The sequence below is a fragment of the Ornithorhynchus anatinus genome, chromosome 2 (assembly GCF_004115215.2).
Source record: "Ornithorhynchus anatinus isolate Pmale09 chromosome 2, mOrnAna1.pri.v4, whole genome shotgun sequence".
NCBI lineage: Eukaryota > Metazoa > Chordata > Mammalia > Monotremata > Ornithorhynchidae > Ornithorhynchus > Ornithorhynchus anatinus.
In genome coordinates, this window is record NC_041729.1 from 78,913,620 (window position 1) to 78,932,536 (window position 18,917).

The following is an 18,917-nucleotide window of genomic DNA, read 5'->3' on the forward strand; positions in this document are numbered from 1 at the left end:
GGGTTCCCACACAATTCCCATCTTACCTGTATTAACTTTCATTTTCTGATGCCCACAGGGCAGGAAAGAATCCTAATCCTCCCTCACTAAAGTTTCTATTTTGAATCCAAAATATCACTTTTACAAAGTAGACTTTATATCCATTAGATTGCAAACTCCAAAGTAAGGGTTTGCTCTAGACGGTAATTTTATTTAATAATATTAATGTCCTGCCTCCTCTTCTAGACCATTAAGCTCATTGTGGCCAAGGAATGTGTCTGTTATAGTGTTAGATTCTACTCTCCCAAGAGTTTAGTACAGTGCTTTGCACACAATAAGCGTCAAAAAATATGACTGACTATCCGCTCTTATAATTTCCCTCAGCATCCAGCATAGGGCTTCACACAAAAACACAATACTCCCTCAATAAATACCACTGAATAAAAGGCATCAGCAATAAATAAAAGACAAATGCTTTGTTCCAAAGATTGTGTGGTTAAAAATAGGAGAAAAAATGGTGGCATATTAAGCATTTACTCTGTGCACTGCATTGAACCAAGCACTGGATGATTACAAGATAACCTGATAAGACACAGTCCCTGTCCTACAAAGGGTTCACAGTCCAAGTATGGGGGGAAACAAGTATGTAATATCCATTTTACAGATGGGGAACTGAGGCCCAGAGAAGTTCAGCACTTTGCCTGAAGACACACACAGGCAAGTGATGAAACTGGGATTAGAATCCAGGTCTCCTGGCTTTTCATTCATTCATTCAATAGTATTTATTGAGCGCTTACTATGTGCAGAGCACTGTACTAAGCGCTTGGGATGAACAAGTCAGCAACAGATAGAGACAGTCCCTGCCGTCTGACGGGCTTACAGTCTAATCGGGGGAGACGGACAGACAAGAACAATGGCAATAAACAGAGTCAAGGGGAAGAACATCTCGTAAAAATAATGGCAACTAAATAGAATCAAGGCGATGTACAATTCATTAACAAAATAAATAGGGTAACGAAAATATATACAGTTGAGCGGACGAGTACAGTGCTGTGGGGATGGGAAGGGAGAGGTGGAGGAGCAGAGGGAAAAGGGGAAAATGAGGCTTCTGGTCCTGTGCTCTTCCCACTAGGCCACACTGCTTCTAATGTTAATTTGATTCTAACAATATCTCCATCAGGTAGGGACCAACAGTAGGGCTGTTTGAACAATGCTTGATAGTGTCAGTCAACTTGAGAAGACTGTTCTGATCCCCCTAGGTGATTCAGTTTGACTAAAAATTCAAGCTGAATCCTGGCCATTACTTAGTGTCACATTTCTCCAGGAAGGTAAGTCTGCTTGGCTAAATTGAAAATGAAGGTGGGACCAAATTTAACTGCCTCCTCAATTCAAGAAAATCCCATTCTCAATTTCTAGATTTATTTGACAACAGGAAGTCCTACCCAAGTACTACCACTGGGAATTAGGACAGGTTATTTCCATCAACTCAGTTCTCTGGGGTTTAGGAGCTAATTTCAATTTTCTCTGAAAGCTACTTAATTTAATGTGAGCAATCATTTAGTGTCAGCATCTATACCCTGAAAAAAGCACTTTATCCTCATTGAGCAACACTATATTTTGTGTCAGGGTATTAAAACCTAAAATCCTTTCATTGTTGAGAAAACCACCATGTATCTGGAGAGGCTCATAAATTAATATCTGATATTAATATTGCTAGTACTAAAGACTGTTTCCATTAAGTATTCATGTCACGGACTACATTCACCAGAAGTTTTGGGAAATATGACTTCCAGGGGAATAGAGGAGAAAAAAATTATTCTGTGTTCCCTTCCTGCTTTCTCCCCTTCTTCTAAGCTTATGGCCAGGGGAACATTAGTAGCTGTCCCTAGAGGGCCTGTATGGTGGGGGCTAGTCCCATGACTTGCTCTTTGCCAGCCTTTAGTAGCCTGCCTATCAATCAATCAGTCAGTCGTATTTATTGAGCATTCACTGTGTGCTGAGCATTGTACTAAACACTTGAGAGAGTACAATTTAAAAGAGTTGGAAGATACGTTCACCGCCCACAAAGAGCTTACAGTCTAGAGGGGGAGACAGATATTAATATGAATAAATTATGAATATGTACATAAGGGCTATGAGACCAAGAAAAGGATGAATAAAAGGTGCAAAGTCCAGTGCAGGGTGACACAGAAGGGTGTGGGAGATGAGGAGAGCCTAGTCAAGGAAGGCCTCTTTGAGGAGATGTGCTTTTAATAAGGCTTTGAAGGTGGGGAGACTTGATAGTCTGTCAGATATGAAGAGAGAGGGCATTCCAGGCCAGAGGCAGGACGTGGGGGGGAGGTCAGTGGTGAGATAGATGCCTATGAGAGATGGTGACTGGAGAGCAAAGCCCAGGGATAGTAGACTGTAAGCTCCCTCCAAGCTGTCCATTCCTTGAAGGCAAGGATCGAACGTACTAACTCTACCAACCCATTGTTTCCACTTCTTGTCCTTCAATTCTCTCCTTGACCCTCTATAATCTGACTTCCAACCCCTTCACTCCACCAAAACCACCCTCTTGAAGGTCACAAGTGATTTCTTTCTTGCCAAATCCAACTGCCTCTATTCCATCTTAATCCTCCTCGAGCACTCAGCTGCCTTTGACACTGTAAAACATCCCCTTCTGCTGGAAACATTATCCAACCTTGGCTTCACTGACACTGTCCTCTCCTGGTTCTCCTTCTATCTTTCTTGCTGCTCATTCTCAGTCTCTGTGATGGGTTCTTCCTCGGCCTCCCACCCCTTAACGTGGGAATCCCTCAGAGCTCAGTTCTGGGTCCCCTTCTATTCTCCAACTACACCCACTCCCTTGGAGAACTCATTCACTCCCATGGACACAACTACCATCAGATGGCTTCCAAATCTTCATCTCCAGCTGTGATTTCTCTCAACCTCTGCAGTCTTAGATTTCCTCCTGCCTCAATAGGATATCTCTATTTGGCTGTCTCACCAACACTTAAAACTTAATATGTTCAAAACAGAACTCATCTTCACACCAAACCATGTCCTTTCCCTGACTTCCCCATCACTGTAGATACCACCAACAGCCTCTCTGTCTCAGAAGTCCACAACCTTGGCATTATCCTTGATTCATCTCTCACTCATCGCACATTCAATTGCTCACCAAATCCTGTCATTTCTACCTTGACAACATCGTTAAAATCCACCCTTTCATCTCCATCCAAATAATAATAATAATGATAGTATTTGTTAAGCACTTACTATGTGCCAAGCACTGTTCTAAATGCTGGGACAGATACAAGGTTATCAGGTTGTCCTACGTGGGGCTCACAGTCTTAATCCTCATTTTACAGATGAGGTAACTAAGGCACAGAGAGTTACGTGACTTACCCAAAGTCACACAGCTGACAAATAGCAGAGTCAGGATTAGAACCCACAACCTCTGACTCTCAAGCCTGGGTTCTTTCCACTGAGCCATGCTGCTGCATAATAATAACTATGATAATGATGGTTCTGGTTAAACACGTACTATGTGCCAAGCAATGTTCTAAGAGCCGGGTATAAGGTTACCAGGTTGTCCCACATGGGCTGACAGTCTTCACCCCTATTTTACAGATGAGATAACTGAGGCACAGAGATGTTAAGTGACTTGTCCGAGGTCACAGGAGACAACTGGCACAGCTGGCATTAGAACCCAGCTCCTTCTGAATCACAGGCCTGGGCTGTAGCGAGATGGGGTGCTGAATGGAAGGAGCCATGCAGTCAAGGGCGTTTTGGGGTTGTTGTTTTTAGGATAGGAATACATAAGCATGTTTTGAAGCAGTGGGAAAGAAGCTTCTGCTAGGGAGGGGGAGAGAGGACAGGGAGAAATGACAGAAGAGGGCAAGTACAAAGGGATGTGGTCGGAGGTACAGGTGATGGGAGTAGATTTTAAGAGGAATGGGAGATATCTTCTTGAGATGCTGCTGGAAAAGATGGGCGAGTCAAAGAAGGGGCAGGAGGAGATGGAAATGGTATTTTTGAGATTTTAAAACACATTTTTGAAAAATGAACAAAACCCAGTATCTTTTTTTCAGCCAAGATTAGATTCAGGTACTTAAGCACTGACCATTGACATAAGAGATAGTTACCTTAAATAGCATTTTAGAAGAACTGTAGTAACTACCAAATAAAGATACGATAGGGTATTATGCAGGCAAAGAGCATTACTGGCTACTATTCTCTAAACATCTATGAACACTCATAAACCATCATTCTTTTATCATTTCTCACTGATACATAATAGCCCTACTGATCCTGTACATTACCACTTTACAATATGAAGGCTGATTAAAATTGTTTTTCTTTCACCGCTTGCTGTAACTTGTACCTGAGTTTATGGGCATGGGAAGATATTACAGATATTTCCACAATGGTACGTAAGAAGCAATGGTCTGAAAGATTCTGAAAATTGCAGCTCAGATGGGCTAAAGTAAGGCATTTAAGAAAGTAATTCTCAACATTTTTTTCCCAGGTAAATGTCTATGCTTCATGGGAATTTTTAGCATTTGAAATCATTTTGCAGAGTGACCACCTGGACTCTAAATCGTGTGTGAGGTTAAGAGCTGACAATTTAAATCACCTTGAGTGATTAAGTGATGACTTATTTGTATTCTTAGTTGCTTTTTACTGTGTAGCCATAGTGTGCATAGAACATATGCACCACACTGTTCCAGTCCTCTAGGGACAAATAATTATATCCTTAACTGCAGACTTAAGATCCATTGCTTTATCCAATAGACATTTCCTTTTCTAGTTAAATTGACTACTTAGAGGGAGAAATAATCATTTTAGTTTCAGAAATTGTACAAGATGGACCTTAAAAAGGGGCAAAGGATAAAGGGGAGAAGATACATGTCCTATCCAGACTTGACTTTATTTGGGTCCCAAACACTTAAGGCATTTAGATCAGGAGAGCTTCCATCAGTGAACGTTGTATTCAGGAAGTGTTCTCACATGTGATTCCTTTGTGATGGACTGCTAGCTCGTTTTGGGCAGGGAATGCGTTTACCAACTCTTTATTTTTTCTGGCAAGGTCTTAGCGCAGTGCTCTGCACACAACAAGCACTCAATGGAGACCACTGATTTGAATGATTGCATTACACATGTGTAGTTTTCCTCTGGCTCCTGGGACTATATCTCGAAGGAGTCCCCAGAAGCAGTAACACACATATAATAGCATTCACAGGATTGTACCTAAGCTTATTTCTGTAAAGGGCTGGGTTCACTTCCAGTCTAGTTTGTCATTCTCTGGAGGCTGGGGCAGGTAGAGACTGGCAGAGTCACAGGAACTGTTGTATTCGCTATGTGCTTACTAGTGCCCAAGCGCTGTACTAAGCACTGGGGTAGACAGTCAAGTCAGGCACAAGTCGGAATGTCTGACCACTAAATTTTAAGATCCTTGAGTGTTTTTCCTCTATTTAACTTTCCATAGTGCTTAGCACAGAGCTCTGCATATAGTAGGCTCTCAATAGGTTCTAGTAATTGATATTTGTCTTTAAGTTTCTCACATTCACATAAATGCAGTTCAGAGGCACACATTCACTACAGTTACAATTTTTAGGGTGGAACATTCACATTTCCAATGTCTGATGAAATAGCTGTAATGAGCTACCATACTTCTCTAAGATGAGTTTTGGCAAAAACACAATTACTTGATTAAATCAGTTCACTGAACTTCAACAAGAAAATAACGCAAATGCTCTTCCTCTTGGCCTTTCTCCAAAATATTAGTAGAGATCAAACACTGAACTGTATTTCTTGTAGGCTAAAATGGCTGGCTAGTGCTTAACAAATGATGGCTCTGATATATACACAACTATCCGTAGCTTTGCCACTGAGTAATCTAGCCTCTTTACCTAACATAACTCTTAAAAAGAACGGAGTGATACAAACAAATGGCAGACCTCTTCATGGAAAAATGTGTGCGAGAGAGATGGTGTCAACACATGATCTGGTTTTAAGTAAAGCTTCATTACAGGGGAGTAACCAGTTATTCAACTGAAAATTAACTCATCATTTTCTAGGGTTGTCAGATTTGGTCAATTTGTCACAGCGGCCCTAATTTTCAAATGTTTGCTTTAATTGACTTTTGGGTTTCTGGCATTCACCATCAACCTCTTGCCAGATACCATAATAAGACATGGGGTAGATACAAGTTAATCAGGACACAGTCCCTGTCTCACGTAGGTCTGAAACTCTTAATCCTCCTTGTACAGATGAGGTATTTGAGGCACAGAGAATGATTTACCAAGGTCACACACCAGACAAATGGCAGACTGGGATTAGAACTCAGATCTTCTGATTCCCAGACCTATACTCTTTCTACTAGGCCATGCTGCATCTTGTTTATTCATTCATTCATTCATTCAATAGTATTTATTGAGCACTTACTATGTGCAGAGCACTGCACTAAGCACTTGGAATGGACAAATCGGTAACAGAGACAGTCCCTGCCCTTTGACGGGCTTACAGTCTAATCGGGGGAGACGGATGGACAAGAACAATAGTTTATGTGCACAACTCTACTTATTATAAGTTATTTATTTATATTAATGCCTGTTTCCTCTCTAGACTGTAATTTCATTATGGGCAGGGACCGTGTCTGCTAATTCTGTTGTATGGTACTCTCGCAAGCACTTAGTGCAGTGTTCTGCACATAGTAACCACTCAATAAAAATGACATTGATAGTCTGCAAGCTCCCTGTCGACAGGGAATGTGTCTATCAACTCTTTTGTAGTGTATTCTCCCAAGTGCTTATTACAGTTCTCTGTACTCAGTAAGTACTTGAGAACCAAATGACTTTGTTTTTTGTTCATTTTAAACTTTTTCAATTTGTTCTTGAGGGATATTTACAATCATTTTTCCTAGAGCCTTGTGAGAAGGAACTGCTGTTACTGGGGAAAACTAGTCAAAACTTATGGCACCTTTTGCCTCTAAACATTACACTCTGCATAAGTTCACTCCTCTACATAGAATTATTCTTCAGAGTAACCCTTTCTGGAAGGGTAATGAAATAATTACCCATCACACTTTTTTTTTTAGTTCAGTTTTCACAATGCAATTATCTGGGACTCCAAGAAACGTTCACAGAGTACTAAAGTAGGTTTCCTTACAGTGCTCCCACTGAATTTTTGCAGTGTATTGTGCAGGCAGTGTATTCAACAGGCATTGAAAGATGAGAGAGTTCAAAGGAATAAATATATTAGTATAGAAGCAAAGACCAGAGGAGAAAAGACAGAAACATAAAAAGCAATTCCTTTGAAATCACAGATGGAAATCAGTCTTCATTTGGCATCTCTGCTAAAAAAACATATCCCTACTATCACAGAAAAAAAAATGCACGCACACAAACCCATCCAGATGTTCACGAATATTCATGACATGCTCCCAATTCAGTTTGGACTTCCTCTTGATTTATTTTTGATTAGTCTCTATCGGTTTCTGCAATGGTCCGTGAGATTGATGCTGCCACTATTGCTAAAAATTTAGAATATCTTAATTACTGGTCCTCCACATTCAAACTATCCCCAAAATATGCCCACATCTCATAGTAGCTTAAAAAGGTGGGGAGTTAACATTCATTCAAAACCTACGATGTAATGGTAATGTTACATTATCTAAACACCAGTCCAAAATGCTAATATTCAGAAACAATGAAATATTAGGACAACAATTTTAGAAAATTCAGATTTGGGGGCAGAGAGAGAAAAAAGACAGAGGGTCAGGCATTATTTCACAAATATATTTTATATTTATTCTGATCACAGCTGTTATAGATACCAAAAGTCTACAAAAGGTCAGAGAAGTCAGTTAAAATATTGTTACATTCTTCCCTTTGATAGTGCATCACTGCATCCACAAAAATGAAGAGTAGAAACTAAACAAAAATGACAGTACTATGCTCAATTCAAAGTGATCTAATTTTTAGGGATATTGGCCTGGAAAGCAAAAGCCAGGTTTATCACCTGACATCCTGCTGTCTTTAGGTACCTAAGGATCTCACCCTCCACTCGGCCTCTATCCTTCCTAACCTCATACCCTTGCTTAATAATAATAATGTTGGTAATTTGTTAAGCGCTTACTATGTGCAGAGAACTGTTCTAAGTACTGGGTAGATACAGGGTAATCAGGTTGTCCCACGTGAGGCTCACAGTTAATCCCCATTTTACAGATGAGGTAACTGAGGCACAGAGAAGTTAAGTGACTTGCCCAAAGTCATACAGCTGACTAGTGGCAGAGCCGGAATTTGAACACCTGACCTCTGATTCCTAAGCCCTGGATCTTTCCACTGAGACAAGCTGCTTAAGTTTGGTAACTTTTGAATGTGATGGAGGGAGGGACTGTGGAAGTTTAGGGTTTATGTAGTCATTTCCAGTAAGGGTGCAGTAATCAACAACAAAGACAGGAAAAGTGCCTATTGCTGCTCATCTGGAAGGGCTACAAGTGACAACACCTCTCAGGCAATGAGCTAGAGTATTTATTAAGCATGTATTACACGCCACAAACTGTGCTAAATGCCAGAGAACGTACAAGATTATTGGATATTATCAAACATGCCCTCCTTTTTCCCCTTTTCCTCTCCTTCCTTTCCCCGTGAGAGAAGTGGTGTCTTTCTTGTCCCTTCCACAAATGCTTCTGCAGGCCATCTGCTTATACCGTTAGCTGTTCCAAATCATGTCAATTTGATTGAAATTCTGAATTTCTTCTAATTCTAAGTAAAAAAACCCACAAACACGTGGTACTCACCACATGTATCATTTTGCAGATGCACATATGTTAGCATCCACTTTATTTTAATCGAAGTTATGCTTGAAATACAGGTAAATCAATATTTGTCAAATCAATCAATCATATTTATTGAACACTTGCTGTGTGCTAAGTACTTGGGAGAGAACAATATAACAGAGTTGGTAGACAAATTCTTTGCCAACAACGAGCTTACAGTCTAGAGGAGGAGATGCAGCGTGGGCTCAGTGGAAAGAGCCTGGGCTTGGGAGTCAGATGTCATGGGTTCGAATCCCAGTTCTGCCACTTGTCAGCTGTGTGATTGTGGGCAAGTCACTTAACTTCTCTGTGCCTCAGTTACCTCCTCTGTAAAATGGGGATTAACTGTGAGCCTCACGTGGGACAACCTGATTACCCTGTATCTACTCTAGCACTTAGAACAGTGCTCTGCACATAGTAAGCGCTTAACAAATACCAACATTATTATTATTATATAAATAAATTACAGATATGTACATAAGTGCTGTGGGGATGAGGGATGGATGAATTAAGGGTGCAAATCCAAGTGCAAATGTGGCACGGAAGGGAATGGGAGAAAAGGAAATGAGGGCTTAGTCAGGGAAGGCCTCCTGGAGGAGATGTGCTTTTTAATAAGGCTTTGAAGGTGGGGAGAGTGATTGATCGTCTTTTGTATTTCACTCAGGCCTAATTGAGTGAAATCACTCCTGACACGGGACATGTGCCCTCAGAGACCTTTAGAAGGAACATGGTGTAATGAATAGAGCACAGGCATGGGAGACAGAAGGTCATGGGTTCTAATCCAGATTCCACCACTTGTCTGCTGTGTGACCTTGGGAAAGTCACTTCACTTCTCTGTGCCTCAGTTACCTCATCTGTAAAACGGGGATTGAGCCTGGGAGCCCCAAGTGGGTCAGGCACTGTGTCCAACTCAATTTGCTTGCATCTGTCCCAGCACTTAGTATAGTGTCTGGCATGACATAAGCATTTAACAAATACCATTATTATTGTTGTATTATTATTGGAAGAAGCAGGACAAAAACCATAGATAGAGAGTCTCTAAAATGGAAGCTTGTGCGGTCAAGGAACAGGTTTACCAATTCTGCTGTACTGTCCTCACCCACTCATTCATTCAATAGTATTTATTGAGCGCTTACTATGTGCAGAGCACTGTACTAAGCGCTTGGAATGAACAAGTCGGCAACAGATAGAGACAGTCCCTGCCATTTGACGGGCTTACAGTCTAATCGAGGTTAGGTGGTGCTCTGCACACAGAAAAGTGCTCAGTGAATACCACCAATTGATTGACAGAGAGCCCCAGATCTGGATTGACTCACCAGGGGTGAGGGGGAGGCAGGAGGCCTTTTGCCTTGCTCTCCCCTCAGCCATGGCCATTTTCCAGCCCAGGGGAAGGATTCGTAGCTGCTCCAGGTGACACCCCACCCCCCACTCCCCCAAATTTGAGTGGCTTATGCAGACTTTATACCAACATTTTCTCAAGAGTTAGGACTAGGAACATTTACTGTCAGAAGAAGTGGGAGCCACTTATCAGGAATTTTCATTTTATAACCTACCACTATCAGGATATTCAAAAGGTGAGTCGGAACAAAACTAGTGAGAAGCAGTATGGCTTAGTGGAAAGAACATGGGTCTGGAAGTCAGGTGACCTTAATTCTAATCCCGGGATCCTTCATTTGATGGCCGTGTGACCTTGGACTACAGTTAGCATCTCTGTGACTCAGTTTCTTCATCTGCATAACAGGAATTAAATACTCGCTTTCCCTTAGACTATGAGACTCACCTGGGACAAGGACTGTGTCTTCTGTGTTTATATTATAAAATGGAAAGAGCATGGGCCTGGGAGTCAGAGGATGTGGGTTCTAATCCTGGCTCTACCCCTGTCTGCTGTGTGAACTCGGGCAAATCACTTACATTCTCTGTGTTTCCGTTGGCTCATCTATAAAATGGGGATTAAGACTATGATCCCCATATGGGGCAGAGACTGTATCCAACCTGTTTATCTTGAATCTACCCCAATGCTTATAAAAGACCTAGAGTAAGCACGTAACAAATACTACAATTATTACTATTTTCTGCCAATCCATTAAAACTCCAAATGCCAAATAGCCGTTCTAGTGAAAAACGCACAAAAGTAATCAATGGCTGAGTAGTCACTAACTTCTCTGTGCCTCAGTTTCCTAATCTGTAAAATGACGATCATGTACGTATTCTTCCTCCCTTTATACTATGAGCCCCATGTGGGATAGGGACAATGTATGACGTGATTATTTCGTATCTACCACAGTGCTCACTACAGTACTTCACATATAGTAAGGGGTAACAAATATTATTATTATTATTATTTAAATACTTAAAAACAATGTTCAGCCATATTTTCTTATTTCCTAAAGAAAAAAAGCTAAATTCTGGTGAAATTCCAAGACCAGAATGAAATCCATTTGTGAGCTCAGTTTACTTTCTTAAACCCATCCCTCCATTCTTTTGCAATTGGGGTGATTCTGGACTGACTCCAGTGGTAACCCTAATTTCATTATTTCTTCTGCTTAATCATTTGGAAGACTGTCAAAGGCAAGAACCCTGCCTTCCACACCTTGAAGTGTCTACAGCAGATTAAAAAAGCAGAGCAGATAAGGACAACTAGGCAGGGACACATGCACGTGCCTCTCCACTATCACAAAAAAACCAAAGTTGAGCTTGAACAGTATCCTATTACCAATGGTTTCAGACTGTTTCTTGTTTTAGGAGCCCTCTGAAGGACAAGAATGTGTTACTACAGGCTTTTTGGATGTAGTTAAAAATCAAAACCTTAAAAAAGACTGACAAAAATATACCGAAAATTTCTTCATATACATATAGAGATAGTGAATGTATATACATTGCTTTTTATGTGCTAAGCATTGTACTAATCCCTGGGGCAGATAAAAGATAATCAGATTGGATAGAACCCCTGTCCCACATGGGGCTCACACTTTTATCATCCAAATAATGGTATTTACTAACTGCTTAAAAAGTGGAGAGCACTGTACTAAGCACTTGGGATAGTACACTACAATAATGAGCTTACAGTCTGAAAAGGAGAGGGAGTACAGTTATAATAATAATAATGTTGGTATTTGTTAAGCGCTTACTATGTGCAGAGCACTGTTCTAAGCGCTGGGGTAGACACAGGGGAATCAGGTTGTCCCACGTGGGGCTCACAGTCTTAATCCCCATTTTACAGATGAGGGAACTGAGGCACAGAGAAGTGAAGTGACTTGCCCACAGTCACACAGCTGACAAGTGGCAGAGCTGGGATTTGAACTCATGAGCCCTGACTCCAAAGCCCGTGCTCTTTCCACTGCGCCACGCTGCTTCTCAGCAGTTATCTTATCTGGATTTTTTAGAAGAGTAAACTAAGACACAGAGAAGTTAAATGGTCTGTCCAAGATCACACAGCAAGCAAATGGTGGAGCCAGGATTTGAAGCCAGGTCACCTAACTCTTGGGCCCATGCTCTTGTCACTTAACTTCTCTGTGCCTCAGTTACCTCATCTGTAAAATGGGGATTAAAAGTGTGAGCCCCACGTGGGACAACCTGAATACCTTGTATTTACCCCAGCACTTAGAACAGTGCTCAGCACATAGTAAGTGCTTAACAAATACCATCACTATTATTAGGCCACACTACTTCCCACAACCTGAAAATATTAAAAGCTACCTGAAAGGATTAAATGACTGATACCAAAAGGAAGTATAGCTGGAAAAAACAGTCTCTCCGCATGGAACATACTCTTCCTGTAATGAGTTTCCAATCCCCTCTGGCACCATTTATATGGCAAAACATTTCTTCCTAACTCTTCAGTTCTGGAAGAGCAAGAGGGTGTCTAAATCTCAAGCAGGTCTCATTAACTTGTACATTACCCCCAATAATGATGATTTATAATTAGAACATGGCCAGTGCTTCTGTTAGTGATGGATGAGATAGCAGAGCCCAGCTTGTGGTCCCTGAGCCCGCTATCTTGGTCACAGGGTTGAACTAACTGCAGCACAAACTTTTTTTTGCCAGCAGATCCATCTCCACACTTAAACAGATCCAACTCCAAAATGCAAAGGAAGCGGAGACAGTTGGTAACAGGAGGACCTCCTTTACAAAGTCCTTAATCCGGTTACAATGACACTTTGACAGATGTGAAGCTTAAAATTACGAGAAAGAGATCCATTATGGGCTTGGAAAGCTGTCATTTTGATTGCAACTTTTCCCAGCCAAAAAAACGCATGGTGCACAAGAATCAGCCAAATGTTTGGGGATATGGGTAATTCCCCTGCTGTTCATAAACACGGATGTCTCAAATCCTACAATGGAAGAAGTCTAAAGCCAAATACGATAAGTCACTTAAGACCCATTTGGGGGATGAAGTAAATATTCTCCTCACAGGGCAATTCTGCGTAATAACACCCACCTAATCGGTTTCATTTGTTCACCCATCTGCACACCTCCTATTCTGATTTTGAAAGCATTTTTATGTTTTATTCCCCTTAGAGGCAGTAACACACAATATCAACAATTTAAATATAGTGAAAAATGTGAAAAAAAATATTTTTTTTTCAAGAAAATGAGACCTTGGTGCCAAGTAGCAGGGTTTTTTTCTTCTGTTGGAGTTTGGACTTTAAGAAAAATACTTCTCTCATGTAGTTCATACCACGGACAAGTAATACCCTTCCTCTGCACTTTGTGTATGAATTTGTACATTCAATTATCTATCCAGACTCCATTTGCTTCAATATTTTATGTCTGCCTTCCCGTTCAAGTTCTGTGAGCAGGGAAAGTGTCTTGTCCTTCTCTTGCATTTTTCCAAACAATTATACAAAGCATTGCACTCAGTGGATGCTTAATCAATCAGTCAATCAATCAACGGTTCAGTGGTAGTTACTGAGTACTTTCGGTGTGCACGACAGTGTATTAAGGACTTGGGAGATTACAATACAGATTACATAAAATGACATTTAAAAATAAAATCTTAAAATGACCTAATACATGTTGAGTCTTTTGACAACAGTTTAGATCGTGTCGATTCATGTGCCAAATATATTCATTTGATTTAAGTTGACAATGCAAGAAGTAGGATAGATTATAAAGTAGAAATTTCATTTTGGTGGTGAAAAATGTTAAAACCTTGAATTAAATTTATATTGAAAACTATTTTAACATTTTAAAAAATTAATGTTTTCAGGCTTATATATAATCTTTTTAAATTGGGAGACTGAGTATAAGAAATTAGGTTATATCGTGAAAAATGCCCTAACAAACAGAATAAATCCTCTGAAAAAATGTTATAACATTCAAACTACCAAACAAGCTTCTCTTCCTTCTTTTTAAATTGGACACAAACTGCTTCTTATTCAAACTGGTGTTAATAAAACTACTAACACGTCATCAGCTTCCCCTGCATTTAATGCTAGCTTTTCTTACTCATCATCAGAAAAGCTGCCATACTGGGATGCAAGTTTACTAGGTGACCTTGAGCAAACCAAGTAATTTAAACTGTGTCAGTTTCCTCATCTGTAAAATGAGGATTAAATACTTGTTCAATCTCTCTTTTTAGAGTGTGAACTCAATGTAGGACAGGAACTGTGTCGAACTTGATTATTTTGTCACTATCCCAGTGCTTGGTATACCACTTGGCATATAGGAAGCACTTGACAAATGCCATATTTACTTTCATTATTACTACCCCAGTACTTAGCATAATGCTTCACAAATACTATTGTTAGGGCTGACCACAGGATAGACTGAACGCTGGACCTGAGCATTCTGGTAACAGTGGAAAAAAAAAATGGTGGTATTTGTTAAGCGCTTACTATGTGTAAAGCACTGTTCTAAGCGCTGGGGGATACAAGGTGATCAGGTTGTCCCACGTAGGGCTCACAGTCTTCATCCCCATTTTACAGATGAGGTAACTGAGGCACAGAGAAGTGACTTGCCCAAAGTTAAGTGACTTGCCCAAAGTCACACAGCTGGCAAGCGGCGGAGCGGGGATTAGAACCCATGTCTTCTGACTCCCAAACCCGGGCTCTTTCCACTGAGCCACACTGCTTTTCTAGCCATGCTGCTTCTCTGTGGCTGACGCTGTGAAACAGCGTGACCTGTTGGAAAGAGGCTGGGCCTGAGAGTTAGAGGACCAGCATTCTATTCCCGGCTCACCATTTGTCTGCTTTGTGACTTTGGGCAAATCATTTCATTTCTGTGCTTCTGTTACCCCATCTATAAAATGGGGACTAAGCCTGTGAGCCCGTTGTTGGACAGGGGCTGTGTCCAACCCAATTATCTTGTACCTATCTCTGTGTTTAGTACAGTGCCTGGCACACAGTAAGAGCTTAACTACCACCATTAAAAAAAAGGGAAGAGGGGAGACCCATTTTCTGGAAGAAAATCAACTCTTTCACCCTTTAAGGGCTCTATTCACTACTTAGTGCCTCCCATGGGACTAAATGAGACCATTGTAGCAGTCTTGTAGAGCATGAACCATCCCCTCTCTCACCAACAGGAACTGTCATCTGGATTACCATCGCTGCTTTATGTTACTGTCACTGCTTTAAGTAATGTTAGATAATTCACTTACCATTTCAGGTTTCCATTTTCTGAAACTATCAAACTAATGCTACTGACTTATTTCATAGATATAATCCCATTTGAATAGGTGCAAGCATCCTTTGTTTTGGGCTTATATCAATGTTTAAAAATTCAAGCTTTACCAAAAATTTTGATTCTGATTTTTTTTTCAAATTTCACCTGTTTTGTAAAGACCTGTATTAGGAAATTTTAATATATTAATATATTTAATTATGATCATTTATTCTTACGAGTGATTTAAAGATTCCAGTGGTAATAAGGTCTGGACAGTACAATACAGACACATGCAATAAACAATGGGCAAGCACATAAACTTTTAGGAGTCATGCATGTGAATATACTTCTGATTCTCATTCCCAACAAGGGGATATTGATTAGTTTTAGCAGTAGATAACTGATCAAATTTTAATCATTGGAGAAAAAGCATGTATAATGAGGCTCCAGAACCACTAAAATATTCCAAAATTTAAAAATTAATTATAGTGTTTATCATAAAATATCATTTTTCCTTGTATGCACAGAATTATGAGTATAATAATACTCTCCAATAATTCCCAGGGAATACTGAATGTTCACCAAAACTGCAAGTATAAAACACCTTTTGGATAAGTTTCTCCTTTATTCCTCAGGATGACAGATGAGACATTAAGATCAAAACTTTACTCTCAGTTGAGAAAATGAAAGTGAGAGAGCAAGTGAGGTCCAAGATACCAATTTTAGGTACTTGCTTCCCTAACTGCACTTTGGAAGATAAGCAGTTGAATTTCAAGTCTGGCTCAAATTAGCTCCCATCAATTTAACCCACCACCAAGTTCCTACACCTTTGATGTGAACTAATTAAGCTCATGTGGTTCTTCTCCCTAGACTGTCTTTTACAGCTCTGAAACAGAGCCCACCAAATTAGTCCCATCTGTCTAGAATGGGACTGAGTTCCTTCCAGCCATAAGACATGCTTCGTTTCTCCACACAGAAGCTGTCTTCTAAAATTCCCAAATGCTGTGGAGATGATTTCATTACCACCACCCCCCTCCAACCCCCACCCCCAAACTCTTATCTGGCCTGGCAATTATGTAATTTTAAGAATAGTGTTCCAGTGTATTGGATGAAACCAATTCACAGGAAAAGGCTTTTTGTTTTTGCCCTGTGGAATGTCATCAGGACCCTGGAGCACAGCCCTGCAAGTTTTCAAGTTGAAAACTGCAGAGTTAAAGTTCTTTTCTTTTCTTTTTAAAAAAGTGACATTTATTTATATAATTATCTCACAAAAAAATAACTTTTTTCATTAAAAGAGCCCCAACAAGAGTAACAAATTAATTTTAACTGAGGGCAGGAGTCCTTTTTCAGATGAGGTTAGTTATAGCACAAAACAGTCCCACCGCTTCCATGTTAAACTTTAATAGCAGAGTCAGTCAAAAAGAAGCCCCTTTAATAGTAACTTCTCTGTGACTGGCTGTGTTATGATATCAAACTCCAAAGACAAGTATTTTTATGGTATTTGTTAAGTACTTACTATGTACCAGGCCCTATACTAAGTGCTGGGGTAATAAGGTAGATATAAGGTTGGAAACAGCCCATGTCCTGTGTGGGGCTCACAGTATTAATCCATGTTTTATAGATGAGGTAAGTGAGACACAGAGAAGTGAAGTGACTTGCCCAAGGTCACACAGCAGACAAGTGGCAAAATCAGGATCAGAATGCAGGTCCTCCTGTCTCCCAGGCCTCTACTCTATCAGCTAGGCCACCCTGATTCTCAGTTCTCAACAAAGATGGTTCAGGGCCAAACCTGCTAATGGTAACTATACATAGAGATAGCTATAAAAGCTGCCAATAAAAGAAAGGGAAGCAAATATGTGATATATTATTCCAGATCTGGAGATTTGCTATTTACATTCTACTCAGATAGGGATTGAAATGCACAGAAACCACACCATGGAGTTGGAATTCTTCCTGTGATTAAGAGTTCGTGTCACTATTTAAAATATTTAAGATTGTAGGTACAATCAACAAAAAAGAAAACCTCCTAGCCCAATAAACGTTTATTTCAGTTTCCTGCCTGCATAAATAATACCCAAGGAGGAGGAGAAGGAGCTAAATGGCCTGAGGGTGGAGTCAAGGGAAAAGATGGGTTGGTTTAGTGAGACAGCACATTTGAAGGCCTACTGGGGTGGTGGGGCAGGTCAGGGCTAACCAAGGCCACAGGGAAAGCTGGGAAAGGCACAAGGAGCAGAAACAGCAACAGCTTTCAAGCCACTGGATAGCTGAACTGCCTTGCTGGAAATCCATGCCACCCACAACACAGCACCATCCTGAAACCCCTTCCTGGAACCCCCTGTCTTGTTCACAGGTGGAAGACACACCAGCAGCAGCGTGCCACTACCCCAAATGTGGAATAATAATAATATACTATAGTATTTGTTAAGCACTTACTATGTGCCAGGCACTGTACTAAGCACTGGGATGGATACAAGCCAATTGAGTTGGAAACAGTCCCTGTCCCACATGGGGCTCCCAGTCTCAATCCTCATTTTATAGATGAGGTAACTGAGGCATCGAAAAGTGAAGTGACTTGCACAAGGTCACACAGCTGACATGTGGCAGAGCTGGGATTAGAACCCATGACCTTCTGACTCCCAAGTCCATGGTCTATCCACTGTGCCATGCTGCTTCTGGGAAGGCTGCATTGCTGGTGGTGGCTGTGGCTGTTGGACTCTGAGTAAGAAGCCTAAAACTCTGTTATTCTAGCCACAGTCTCCTACCACTTCTTTAACTCTTGTATTTATATGTGTCTTTGTCTTTTATGGTTATTCCTGTGTCCTTATTGTTTTATCTTTCCTTATGACTGTCTCGGGTCCCTCTTCCTGTGGGGACCGGGGACCATATCTAATTTTCACCAGTATATTCTATTCCATTATTTAATACACTGCTTTGAACGCACAGTAGATCCTTTATAAATGAGAGAACCAGTGTGGCCTAGTAGAAAGAGCATCAGAGAACCTGGGCTCCAACCCCAGCTCTAAAACTTGCCTTCTGTGTGACCTTGGATAAGTCACTCAACTTCTCTGGGCCTCAGACTTTTGAAAGATAAGAAGATGATTTTCAGTGGTAATTATTGAGCACCTACTGAATGCCAGATACTAGTCTATGCACTTGTAGAATACTTTCCCTACTCTCAAGGAGCTTGCAATCCTCTGATTTATTGCTAAAGTTTTAGTTTGCAGCGAGGCTGCCTCCTCCTTCCAAGCGATATGAGTTTACCATCCTTGAAAAAACTGATGGACTGAACAGGCTGTGACTGGATTAGCCCCTTACCATATAACATGGCTCAGTGGAAAGAGACCGGGCTTGGGAGTCAGACATCGTGGGTTCTAATCCCGGCTCCGCCACTTGGCAGCTGTGTGACTTTGGGCAAGACACTTTACTTCTCTGAGCCTCAGTTACCTCATCTGTAAAATGGGGATGAAGACTGTGAGCCCCACGTGGGACAACCTGATCACCTTGTATCCCCCCCAGCGCTTAGAACAGT

At 40.8% G+C, this 18,917-nt stretch overlaps 1 protein-coding gene across 4 annotated transcripts in view; it reads right to left on the minus strand.

Moving 5' to 3' along the window:
- The window catches only part of SASH1 (SAM and SH3 domain containing 1), a 913,623-nt gene that overhangs the window by 120,607 nt on the left and 774,099 nt on the right, over positions 1–18,917 (minus strand). The window lies entirely within an intron of this gene.